The 13,682-nt window shown below is 40.9% G+C and overlaps 1 protein-coding gene across 3 annotated transcripts in view; it reads left to right on the top strand.

Annotated features, from left to right (window-relative positions):
• The first annotated feature begins 1,187 nt into the window (after positions 1-1,187).
• Positions 1,188-13,682, top strand: part of LOC132125116 (C-C motif chemokine 2-like) — a 53,808-nt gene continuing 41,313 nt past the window's right edge. Inside the window, exon 1 of one of the 3 annotated variants that reach the window (XM_059536348.1) lies at positions 1,188-1,433. The gene's annotated coding sequence lies outside the window, so the exon portion shown is untranslated. Of the gene's footprint in view, positions 1,434-1,480; positions 1,597-13,682 lie in introns of those variants that run through there. The other 2 variants (XM_059536347.1, XM_059536352.1) reach the window with 2 other exon arrangements.

The raw sequence follows: 13,682 nt of genomic DNA, 5'->3' as shown, positions 1-13,682 counted from the left end.
CTGTCTCCACTCCACATTGTTTTCACCTGTCTATATAAACCGGTCTGTTTCTATCTGTTTCATGGAGTCCTTGTTTTCCGTCACCCGGTTTTCTCATGGTCCCTTGTGTTTTTTCATGTTTCTTGTTTTTGGACTGATTTTGTTATGACTTCTTGCCTGTTTTTGAATGTGATTTTTAGATTCCCCATTAAATACTGCGATTGCATCTCTCGTTTTGTGTGTGCGTTCATAACACATTTAGCATATTAATCCATGTAGCCAAGCTTACTAAAATAGGCTACCACTTTTAATGCTATGATGCAAAGTAAACCACAATTTCTTTAGAATAATATAACACTTAATTCATATTATATAAATAATACTGCACACCTATTAAATGTGTCAAATCTAAAATATGGTTTAGTACTGTGTAGCTTAGAGAAAATATAAGCACAGGCTCATAGTCTTGACATTTATCCTGATTTAATTCGTTCTAAGAAATGCACATAACTACAGAAGTACTAAATTTTCATCTGTTAATATCAAATATTTTAAGTACAGTGTTTTTCTGTCATTTTCCCGACTGCAGCCGTCAAATGTAACACATCAGTGATGCAAAGCTGACGGCTATTTGTGAAAATGTGCTTTGATGCGCTTGTTTGATAACTTGTGATTAAAGCGCCACTCAGCTGTCAAAAGCTGTAAATGCACTTTCTGACGCGGCAGCGGCAGCGGCAGTACTCGGCGTGGTAGAAAGCACATTTTGGTTGGCCACCTACTGTATCTCTAATATTACTTCAGAACATCACAGTCACATAGAAACCACTACTGTAAAAAGAAAATGGACTGATATGATTTCAGTTAGACTTTACATGTCATTTTAAAAAGACTAATTGCTATTTTAGTCAGACTCAAAATAATATGTAAAACTGCAGTTTCCCCTCATTATACAGTATTTGCATATTTTAATTCTGTGAATCAGTTTAACTGGTGACCATATTAATCACCTGTAATTAAGTGACAGCTCAATTCAAATTTTATCAAAATCTTTTGCTTTTGTTCATTGAATGCTGAGCTTGACAGGTCTGAAAAGAGGAAGTTATGTTTTCCTGAAACATGTTTTCAGTGAATCTGAAAGAAAAGTACTCTGAACATTTTCACATGACCGACAAAGCAGAAAAAAAGAGGAGCTAAAAACTACTCTCATGTAATGTTTATACTCAGAAAATGATCTGTCTGAATGTCTTTACGAGGAATACGTCTGAACACATCAGCTCTGAGATCTTCAAGCTCTTCAGAACTTCTACAGATTCTTTCTGTCATTGTGAATAAACTTCTTGAAGAATGAGAAGCCTGATGTCTGTTGTTTCTGGTGCACAGTCTTGAAGAGTTTTATTTGTGTTTCAGTTGTGAAGTGCTGACTGTGTACTGAATTTTGTATGAACAATACAAAGGTTAGTTTATTTTTGGCAAGATCATATACTGTAGGATGAAAATAAATGAGTGATTTATGCACCAGCTTTATACACGAGAAGAGCTTTGACAGAGCGTACGCAATTCTCCTGCTTCTTCATATTCTCCTATTATTATGCTCACAGGTGAACTCCATAAAATAAGGTAGTAGTGAGGTAGTCAATGATCTGTTATGTATGCAATAAAAAAGTGCAACCTTGTGCAATTTTTAGAATCAAAGCACAATGTTATGAAAGCTATAGGTGATCCAATGAAATATTAGAGTGTGCAACTCCTAAAGCACATCCTAAAGACTTTTAATAGGGTTTAGGTCAGGACTCTGTGGTGGACAATCTTTCACAGTTTGAGCCTGATGAATCTTAACATTATTATCCTGGAATATAGAAATGGAAACGACTTCTGACCTGGTTGTTGAAATACAAGGCTACACACTGCATCAGTTAGGGTTTAAAGAATTGTCATCAAGCACACAACATGCCAGAAACAAATTAATCATTTCAAGTAATGAGTCAGTCCTTAAATATCTGGTATTTTCTTTTCATTTAAATCTAGTGTTACGTTCTACAGAGTAATATATATATATATATATATATAATAGACCTGTTTAGTGATGTGCCCGGTGAGTTGAGGAAAGCTTTTGTTTGTTGATTTCTTTTCTTTTACTTGGATAGATTATTTAGTACTCCTCCTGCTAGTCAGCTGCTGTTTTGTTGGTTGTTTTGGCCAGGCCCTCTCCTGAAGACATTTATTGCTTCCCTTTATAAATAAATTACTTAAATGGTCAAACTAAGTGGTGGTTGTATTTTCTGGAAAAGAGGACTGAGGTGATTCCTCCATGTTTTTCTTTAATTTATTCCTTTGTAAATTTTAGTTAATCCGTTACTCCCACTCCCAACCCTAGACTGGGAAATGGGATCGTAACAAGTGGGGGCTCGTCCGCTTGTCTTTTAATTGTCTATTGGTAAGTACTCTTTCTCTCAAATTGTTTGACTGTTTTCGACTGTAGGTGGGGAGGAAAGTGTTGCAGGCATAGGCATAATGGAGTTTGACTTTACTGAGTTTACTCTTTGTCCTACAACAGAGGCCTTTAATCATTGTAATAAAAAAGATCTTATTTTGGTGGCGGAGTTCTTCCATATTGATATTCGAAAAGATGTTACAAAACAAGTGCTTAAGGATGACCTGTTTGGGAAATTGGTAGATTCTGGTATTTTGCCAGAGGAGTCTGAGGGTGGTGTTGCGGTTCAGTCTGAAGAGGTAGTGGAAACCGCAGCTGAAAATGTGAATCTCAGCTCTGTGGTGTCTCATGATCCTAGGATTGCCTTAAAGTTAAAGGAAATTGAGCCTTTGATTAAAAAACAGGAATGTGAGGCAGATATGATTAGGCTTCGTGTAGTAGAGACTCAGGCTGACCGAGACATCCAAATACGTAAACTGGATCTTGGAGCAAAGCGATTAGCTCAAAAGCCAGTTCCATCCCCGCGTACTAGGCCTCCATCCCTCTCATCACCTTTAAAATCTTCTGGCAGTACAGATACGCAGGACTTTTCTCATTCGCCCTCCAGTGATACTTTTTTTTTTTGAATATTATATTTTTATTTTGACCAACACAGAACAATACAAAAAGGCAACAACAACTTATAAGGACAAAGAAGGAAAAAAAAAAAAAAAAAAAAAAAAAGGATTTTGTAACCATTGTTACATCAGTTCCTCCAGTTTTATACATAGGTTACTATGTTACACATATATTTCTGGGCCAGTGGGCACAGGCAATATGATGATCTCAAAAACAATGAAACGGTCATAACTTCAAACTGTTATCCTTGACATTTGACAGGTAATTAAAAAAGGGTTCCCAGGTGGATTCGAAGCCAGCAATGCTATCAGAAAAACTGTGTCTAAGTCTCTCTAAATGCAAAGTGTTAGAGAGTTCAGAAAGCCAGGATTTAAAAAGTGGTTTTGATGCCTTTTTCCATAGACAAAGAATAATTTTTTTTAGCTATCACCATTCCATATTGGACTGCTTTTTTAATTTGATGACTGAACCCACGAAGTGAGTCAGACCAACCAAAAACAGCAATTGCTGGATCAGGGGCAAGGATACAAGAATAAGCCTCAGAGTAGAATCTGAAAATTTCGCCCCAAAACTCATAAAGTTTTGGGCATGACCAGAAAAGATGTCCCAAGGATCCCTCTGCAGATTCACATTTGTTACAGTTAGAGGAGATGGAGGGGTAGAATTTGTTAAGCTTAACCCGAGAATAATGAAGCCGATGTACTACTTTATATTGGATAAGTTGGTGTCTTGAGTTAATAGAGCATTTATTTATGACCTTGATAGACTTTTTCCAATCCTCATTGGTAATTTGAATACCTAAATCCTTTTCCCAGGAATCTTTCAAATACAGGGTAGATATGTCTAACTGACCAATAAAAACATCCATAAAATGAGAAATCAAATTAGAGGCATCAGGGGAGGCAGAGAGTAATTTATATATATCATGTTCATCTGCTAATAGTTCAAAGTGGGAGATAGATGTACGAACATAGTTTCTCAGCTGTAGATATCTAAAAAAATGTGATGGTGGAAGATCAAATTTCTGTTTCAGCTGAGGGAATGTGGCAAATTTACCATCCATGTACAAGTCTCTGACAGTGACCATTCCTTTACTGGACCAAATCGAAAATGTGGAGTCAATGAGTGATGGCTTAAAGGCGTGGTTATAAGCAATAGGGGTGGACAATGAGGTTGATGGCAACTTAAATGCCTTCCGGACCTGACACCATATTTTGAGAGAGCTGCTTACTATAAAGTTTGTGTTGACCACTTTTATGGATGGTAAAGGCGCCGCAAAAAACAGGGAGGAAAGAGAGTAATTTGTAACACTTTGTTCGATGGCGAGCCAAGAAGGAATGTCATCTGAAGACCCCGTTGGATAAGATTTTTTCCAATACGATAAGGCTCTGCAGTTTGCAGCCCAGTAATAATACTGGAAGTTTGGCAGGCCCAGTCCACCCTGCGACCTTGGTTTACATACATGTAGTTTAGAGATACGGTGCGCTTTAAAGCCCCACACAAATGGTAACACGATTGAATCCAGAGTTTGAAAAAAATTTTTGGGCAAAAAGATTGGCAGGTTTTGGAAAAGATATAGAAATCTTGGCAATATCACCATCTTGATTGCATTCACGCGCCCTACCATAGACAGCGGAAAGGTCCTCCAACTTTCTATATTAAGCTTTAAGCTCTCTAACATAACTAAATAATTTAATTTATAGATATCCTTTGCATTTTTCGGAATGGTGACCCCCAAGTATTTCAAACTATCTGCTGCAATTTTAAAAGGTAGGTTTTGTATAAAGCTTCGGTCAGTCTTGTTAGTCACGAGCATGAGTTCACTCTTTTGCCAATTTACAGAGTAACCAGAGAACTTTCCAAAAGTCTTCACTAAATCTAATAGGGGTGGGATGGATTGTTCTGGATCGAGTAGGTAGAGAATAACATCGTCGGCGTAGAGAGATATGTGATGGTCTAATTGGCCTATCTTGGGTGAAAAAATAAGTGGGTTATTTCTAATGGCAGTCGCAAGTGGTTCTATAGCTATGGCAAAAAGCAGGGGTGAGAGTGGGCACCCCTGTCTAGTGCCTCTATGCAATGCGAATTGTGAAGACTTATCAAAATTGGTGAGCACCGAAGCCCTAGGTTTGGCATAAAGCATTTTCACCCAGCAGGAGAACGAGTCTCCTAGATCAAATTCCTGGAGCACTGCAATAATATAACTCCATTCAATTTGGTCGAACGCCTTTTTGGCATCCAGAGATAAGATGGCGACATTTGAAGCAGAATCTTGTTTTGAGTATAAAATGTTCATTAAGCGTCTCACATTAAAGAAGGAAAAGCGCCCAGGGATGAAACCGGTCTGATCAGGATGAATAATTTTTGCTTTACATTTATTTAATCTGTTTGCAAGGATCTTAGTAAAAATTTTCAGATCTGAATTTAGAAGGGCTATGGGACGATATGATGCTGGATCTGTTTCATCTTTTCCTTTTTTAAGAATTAGGGAAATATTTGCGTCGTACATTGACTGTGGAAATTCCTGATCATCAATAGAATGATTAAATAATCTGAGCATCAGAGGAGCAAGTTTTTGAGCATATTTCTTATAAAATTCAATTGCGAAGCCGTCAGGTCCGGCAGCCTTACCATTGGGAAAAGATGCAATGGCTTCGAGTATTTCATTTAATGTTATCTTTGCATTAAGGGCGTCTCGATCTGCTTCATCTAACTTGGGGAGATGTAGTGATTGAAGAAAGTGGGAAAGGGTTGTAGGAACAGTGGGGGATCGAGATTCATACAAAGCCTCATAAAATTCCTTAAAACATTTGTTGATGTCACTGGGGTTTGTTGTTAGGGTTCTATCCTTTTTCCTAATTTGTTGAATAGCTCTATTAGCTTGAATACTTCTTAATTGACGCGCGAGCAGCCTATCTGGTTTGTCTCCTAGCTCAAATTGCTTTTGCTTTATTTTTAATAGCATATTACTAATTTGCTTGGAAAAAATTGTATTATACTCTAATTTTAATGCTGCAATCTCTTTGAGAACCTCAGGATCTGCTGAGTCTACATGTAAATGTTCAAGTTGATTAATACGAGCTTCAATTACTGACAGGCATTTTTGTCTTTGTTTTTTAGGCTGGATTCATATGAAATTATGTATCCCCTTAATACCGCCTTAAGTGACTCCCACAGTGTTGAATCAGATACTACCCCTGTATCGTTAAACATATGATACTCATCTAACCATTCTGTTACACGTTGGGAAAAATGAGAATCAAAGAGTAATGTAGGATTAAATCGCCAGCTGTAACTGGGCTTAATTTCAAAAAGGTCAAGAGAAATGGTCACTGCAGAGTGGTCCGAGATTATTCTGTTGTGATGCTTAATTGCAGTTACACATGAGGCAACCTTGAAGTCGGCCAGGAAAAAATCTATTCTGGAGTATGAGCTATGAACATTAGAGAAAAACGTATATTGTGTATCAGTTGGGTGGTTCAGCCTCCAAATATCAACTAAATCATATGAGTTAATTAATTCATTTAAGGTGGAAGTGGAGTTGGGCAAATGACTCACAGAACGGGCAGGAGTCCTGTCCAGAGTGGGATCTAGAACCAGATTAAAGTCACCACCAATTATTAAATGTGTGTTAGACTAGTTGGGGAGGAGATTAAAAACTTTACGGAAAAAGCATGGGTCGTCATAATTTGGACCATATAGATTCAATAGTGTAATATGTACAGAAAAAATTAAACCCGAGACTATCACATATCGACCATTTGGATCACTAATGGTGGATATATGCTTAAAAGGTATTGTTCTGCGGAACAGAATGGCCACTCCTCTAGCCCTGCATGAAAAGGTAGACTGGAACACCTGCGAAACCCAGTTACACCTAAGCAGTCTTTGTTCGTTATGCTTGATATGTGTCTCTTGCAAGAATATGATATCAGCAGAAATTGACTTCAAATAAGAGAAGACTTTGAACCTTTTAACCCGGTTATTAATGCCTCGTACATTCCAGCTGGCTAAGGTAACATTACAATTTAAGGATTGCATATTATATGGCAGTACAATTGAGCTTCAATTTTAAGATAACTGTATGGAACTGGAGTTATTACAGAAAACAGGACAAAACATATAACACTTAACACACACTCGTGAAAAAAGAGAACCCCCAGCGCCCTCCCCCCCTCCCTCTCTTTCATCCGCTTCCCCAAACGAAGTGGAATACAAAATACAAACCCCATATGAACCGTGGAGCTACAAGGCGTCCTAAGGAGCAATAAGGACACTTATCAGCAGCAATAAACTTAACCGTCGAAGAGAAAAAAATACAAATAAAAAACAAACGGCTCCTCCTCTACCCTCGACGCATAAAATTAACAAAACTAGTGATTTTGAACATTAGCATGAAGCCAACAGCATTACCGAACATAGCAACATAATATAGCAAAATACCGGAGCCATAATCCCTTAAAAGGATACTTTCAATGTAGTCAAAAGTCTTGGTTATACTAGTGAGTGCGGGCGCGCTGGATAATGCTGGAGCTCTACACAACTACGTCTACTCCATTCGGTGCTCTCGAGCGCCCCCCCCTCGGTACATAAGACTTGTGTCTCCGTTTAGAGAGACGGAGGTTGATTCCTACTTTGTTGCATTTAAACGTGACCCTGGTAAGTTGAGATGGCCAAAAGATATGTGGGCTCTGTTACTCCAGTGTAGCCTAACGGGGAAAGCACAGGAAGTTTGCTCTGCCCTTCCTATCGAAAGCTCTCTTGACTATGACATCGTTAAGTCTGCAGTTTTACGAGCATATGAACTTGTCCCTGAGGCCTATAGACAGAAATTCCGCACTCATTCGAAAACAGTCAACCAAACTTATGTTGAATTTGTGAAAGAGAAAAGGGTTCTTTTTGAAAAGTGGTGCCTGGCTAGCAAGGTTACTTCCTTGGAGGACTTGCAGGAACTAATCTTGTTAGAGGACTTCAAAAATTGTATTCCTACAAAGATTGTTGTTCACTTAAATGAACAAAAAGTGTCGATGCTAGCTAGTGCTGCAGTGTTGGCAGATGAGTTTGTGCTGACACACAGAAATGTCTTTTCAGCCCACACATCTGCCAAACATCCGTTGATGCATGCAGAAAACTTGGTTGCCCCGCCTGTTGTGCACTCGTCTAAAAGTGAGACGCAGTCTAAATTTGGTCGTAAGTTTGCGAGCGGTGAAGAAAGGCGTGTCTGTTTCTCCTGCCTTGATCCAAACCATTTAATTTCAGACTGTAAGGCTTGGAAACAGAAAAGAATGGCTTCCAAACCCAAAAATGTAGCACTGGTACAAACTCTAGGTAAGGTGAACTCTCTTAGTGAAGAGAGTTACCAGCCTTTCTTGTTTGAAGGCACAGTTTCTCTATCTCCCGATTCTAGTTGTAAATCGGTAACAATCTTGCGTGACACTGGTGCAGCCCAGTCCTTCATATCTGCAGCTGTCTTGCCTTTTTCCGCTAACTCGTTTACCGGTAACAACATTTTAATTTGTGGTATTAATATGCACTGTGTGAATGTACCACTTCACACTGTGTATCTGAAGTCTAACCTTGTAAATGGGCCGGTCAGCTTAGCTGTGCGCCCACAATTACCTGTTGAGGGGGTTGATCTGATTCTGGGAAATGACCTTGCGGGTGGCACTGTCTTTCCTAGCCCAGTTGTATCCTATAAACCTAGTACCACAAACAACCCTGATTTGGCAGTGAATTTCCCCTCGGCATTTCCCGCTTGTGCCGTTACCCGTGCCCAGTCAAAGAAATTTGAGGAGATGGTGGATCTCTCAGATTCCTTTTTGGTTAATGGTCCTAACTCAATGGAGTGTGTCCTGTCTATAATCCCTGACCTTGGCCTTGCTGTAGTTCCTGAGAAATTAAACCCTGAAACCCCACTGAAGGTAGATCGAGAACACTTAGCTGCAGCACAGAAAGCAGACCCTTCCCTAGCCAAGTGTATGTCAATTGCTAGCAGCGCTACCTATACATCTGATTCAGGGGTGGTTTAATTCTGGGAAAGTGGATTGTTGATGCGTTGGTGGAAGCCCCAGCAAGAGGATTTAGTTTGGCAGGAAGTGGGGCAGATTGTTTTACCTGCTGGTAATCGGCAACAATTTTTGAAATTTGCCCATGAAAATACATTGTCTGGTCATATGGGTATAACAAAAACCTACCAGCGAATTACCAGGTACTTTTTCTGGCCTGCTCTTAAGTCAGCCGTGTCCAGATTCTGTAAGTCTTGTCATGCGTGCCAGATGGCAGGTAAACCCAATCAGAAGATTCCACCAGCACCCCTGTGCCCTATTCCAGCTGTGGGTGATCCGTTCGAACGCTTAATTGTTGACTGTGTTGGACCGTTGCCCAAAGCCAAATCAGGACAGCAGTATATATTGACCATTATGTGTGCTGCAACCCGTTTCCCTGAGGCAGTTCCGATACGTACATTGAAATCTAAAGTTGTTGTAAAAGAATTGCTCAAATTTTGTACCACTTTTGGATTGCCAAAAGTAATTCAGAGTGATCAAGGATCAAATTTTACTTCGAGAGTTTTTAAACAGGCTCTCGAAACACTTGGCATAAGTCACCAAATGTCTACAGCATATCATCCTGAGTCCCAAGGGTCTCTCGAAAGATTTCATCAAACCCTGAAAACACTGCTGTGTCGTTATTGTGTGGACACTGGGAGAGATTGGGTAGAGGGTTTTCCTTTCCTAATGTTTGCAATTAGAGAGTCCGTGCAAGAATCTCTTGGCTTTAGCCCATCTGAACTTGTGTTTGGCCATACAATTCGCGGGCCTCTGAAGTTGTTAAGCGAACAATTGTTGGAACAAAGTTCTAAACCCGTTTCTGTCGACGATTATGTCACTTCTATCCGTGAGAGGTTGCACAAAGCCCAAAGTCTTGCCAAACTTCATCTTTCCTCTGCTCAGACTAAGATGAAGGTGTGTTTCGACAAAAGGGCTGTAAAAAGAGACTTTCGCCCTGGTGATTCTGTGTTGGTTCTACTTCCAACCCCTGGTTCCATCTCACAAGCAAAATTCTCTGGTCCATACCTGGTTGAAAGGAAGTTAAATGACACCAACTTCCTTTTAGCTACTCCTGATAGAAAATGTAAGAGCCGTGTGTGTCATGTAAACAGACTTAAGACATATGTAGACAGAACTCACTATGGAGTGAATGCAGAGCAGACTGAGTGTTCACTGCTGCCTGCCGCTATTGCCACTGTGGGTGTAGTGGCAAATTACTCCTTGGAGGAGGATGACTTGATGTGCTTTGATGTGCCAATTTCCTCTACTCCTCTGAAGAATTCTGCTGTTCTGAAAAACCTTTCCCCTTTCCTTTGTCATCTTTCTGTTGAACACGCTAAAGATTTAATCAAGTTACTGAATACTTTTCCCACCCTGTTTAGTTATGTGCCCGGTAGAACAACTGTGTGTGCGCACGACATTGATGTTGTGGATGTAGCCCCTATAAAACAACATCCTTACAGGGTTAATCCACAGAAACGTGCGGTCATGCAGACCGAAGTTGAGTACATGCTGCATCATGGAATTGCTACACCCAGCCAGAGTCCTTGGAGTTCCCCTTGCTTGCTTGTTCCAAAGCCTGATAATAGCTTTCGGTTTTGCACTGATTATCGGAAGGTCAACAGCATAACAAAACCTGACTCTTTCCCCCATTGGCCAGGCCCTCTCCTGAAGACATTTATTGCTTCCCTTTATAAATTACTTAAATGGTCAAACAAAGTGGTGGTTGTATTTTCTGGAGCAGAGGACTGAGGTGATTCCTCCCCATTTTTGTTTAATTTATTCCTTTATAAGTTTTAGTTAATCCGTTACTCCCAACACTAGACTGGGAAATGGGATCGTAACAATATATATATATATATATATATATATATAAACCCTCATCCCCAAACCATGCTGCAGTCATGAGCCCAGAGGAAAAAAGGTAAGGAAATAAAACTGAAACTTTGAATAAATAACTACAAAAATAACCCTTTTTGGCGTCTCTTTCTTGACCTAATGTGCACCTTAGACCAGAAAAATAAAGCCAAAAAAAAAAGAGGATAAAGAGGTGATCGAAGATGTACAAGATGTTGCTGGGGAAACTATACTGTAGATCAAGAGCTTCCCCTTGACTCTAAAAGTGTTGCATCTTGTGATGATCCAAAGATGGCACTTAAATTAAAGGAATTGGCCATCTTTTTGGCCTGTCAGTTGTCACAACCGAGGCAACCCAGAATGTGTTGTTGGTAGCCCAATGCTCTAGCCACTACACCACAGAGCAGTATAGACCCAAGTTGCAGAGAACCACACAAGGCAGGATTGAAGAAAAACAAACAGTCTTTACTTAGTGTCCTTCTTGAATAAACATAAATTAAAGCTTCCAACTAAGCAGGTCAAAGTTCTGAGTAAAAAGTCTCTTGAAGAAATCAAAACATAGAGCCAAAGGACCTGTCTGAACAAAAGAACTTCAAGACTGAGCAAAGATACAAATAAATGCAGGTCTTATATATGCCCACACATACACACTAACAAGCCAGGCACAGGTGATATCATTGAGCTAATAATTAACAGGTAATCAGGAAGAAGTTGTGGAAGGTCTTGTGCTCTCGGTTTCCCTCTGCTGGACAGACCGTGGTATGACAGGCCCCCCCCCTTTATGGCCGGCTCCAGGCGGCCCAGGACGGTCAGGATGCAGGTGATGGAATGTATTGATCAAGTCTGGGTCCAAGATGTGTCGTGCTGGCACCCAGGTACGCTCCTCAGGCCCATATCCCTCCCAGTCGACCAGGTAGTGAAAACCACGGCGTCTTGAGTCTAACAGTCTCCTCACTGTATACGTGAGGCCACCTTCTATAACATGAGGGGGGGGAGGGACAGGACCTGGGGGAGACAAAGGAGAGGTTACTACAGGTTTCAGTTGAGAAACATGGAAAGTAGGTCTTACTCTCATCGATCTTGGTAGAGCAAGCTGGTATGTAACATGATTGACCCTTCTGGTGATCTTGAATGGGCCAACAAATCTTGGGGCAAGTTTTTTGGACTCAACTCTTAAAGGCAAATCCTTAGCTGAGAGCCAGACCTTTTGTCCAATTCTGAAGTATGGAGTCACCCTTCTTCTCCTGTCAGCATACTTCTTGTAGCAAGTTGAAGCACTTTTCAAGGCCAAGTGAGCCCTTTTCCATGTCTTTCTGCACCGTTCAACAAATTTTTTAGCACTAGGGACTCCAACCTCTATTTCTTGACTGAAGAACAATGGTGGCTCAAATCCAAATTGACACTTGACTTGAATTGAGCTCTGCCCATACAAGGAACCGACTCCAAGAGGATGGCTGATGGGATGTGAAGCAGCGAAGATATTTCTCCAACTCCTGATTCACCCGTTCTGTTTGGCCATTTGACTGAGGGTGGAAACCTGAAGAGAGTTTGACAGAAAAGCCAAATAGAGACCAGAATGCCTTCCAATAGCGAGACATGAACTGGGGACCCCGATCCGTAACGATGTCCACAGGAATTCCATGGATCCTTACAACATTTTGAAGGACAATGTCAGTGGTCTCTTTAGCAGTAGGAAGTTTAGGTAACGGAATAAAATGTGCAGCTTTAGAGAAGCGGTCCACCACCACCAGTACAACAGTGTTACCTTCAGATACTGGCAAACCCGTGATAAAATCCATGGATACATGAGACCAGGGACGTTGAGGGATTGGCAGTGGGTGTAGAAGACCGGCAGGGTGCGGATTAGAGGACTTCTGTTGAGCACAGACTGGGCAGGCTTGTACAAAAGATCGGACCTCTCTTGACAACTCTGGCCACCAAAACCGTCTCTGAATAAAATCCAATGTCCTCTTTACTCCTGGATGTCCAGCAAGGGAGGAGGCATGACCCCACTGAAGGACCTCAGATCTTGCTTCCTTGGGAACAAACAAACATCCTGCTGGAACCTCATCAGGAATGTGCACGCCATGTAGCGCCTCACGGACAGTATCTTCGATGGACCGGCGAATAGGTGCCAGAATGCAGTCTCTGGGAATGATGAATTCTGGGGAACGGTCCTTCTGGGAGCAATCATACTGCCGTGATAAGGCATCAGCCTTTACATTCTTTGATCCAGGTCTATAAGAGATCACAAAATTGAAACGGGTAAAAAAGAGGGCCCACCTAGCCTGACGAGGGTTAAGGCGCTTAGCCTGCTGTAGATAGGACAGGTTCTTATGGTCTGTCCACACAATGAAAGGATGCTTGGACCCCTCTAGCCAGTGGCGCCACTCTTCTAGTGCTAGTTTCACAGCTAGGAGTTCTCGGTTACCCACATCGTAATTTCTTTCTGCTGAAGACAGGCTTCTGGAAAAGGAGGAACATGGATGAACCTTGTTATCTGTAATGGACCTCTGAGAGAGCACTGCTCCTACTCCCACTTCAGACGCATCCACTTCAACAATAAAAGGTAATTCAGGGTCTGGGTGTACCAAGATTGGGGCAGAAGAAAACAGTTTCTTTAACCTGTCAACAGACTGCAGCGCTTCAGCAGTCCAGTGAATACGAGTGGGTGAACCCTTCGTAAGAGCGGAAATGGGTGCTGCAATTGTACTGAAGTTACGAATAAACCTCCTATAGAAATTGGCAAA

The sequence above is a fragment of the Carassius carassius genome, chromosome 43 (genome assembly GCF_963082965.1).
Source record: "Carassius carassius chromosome 43, fCarCar2.1, whole genome shotgun sequence".
NCBI classification, from domain to species: Eukaryota; Metazoa; Chordata; class Actinopteri; order Cypriniformes; family Cyprinidae; genus Carassius; species Carassius carassius.
Note: the sequence above shows the minus strand (reverse complement) of the source record. Positions and strands in the feature narration are given on the sequence as shown.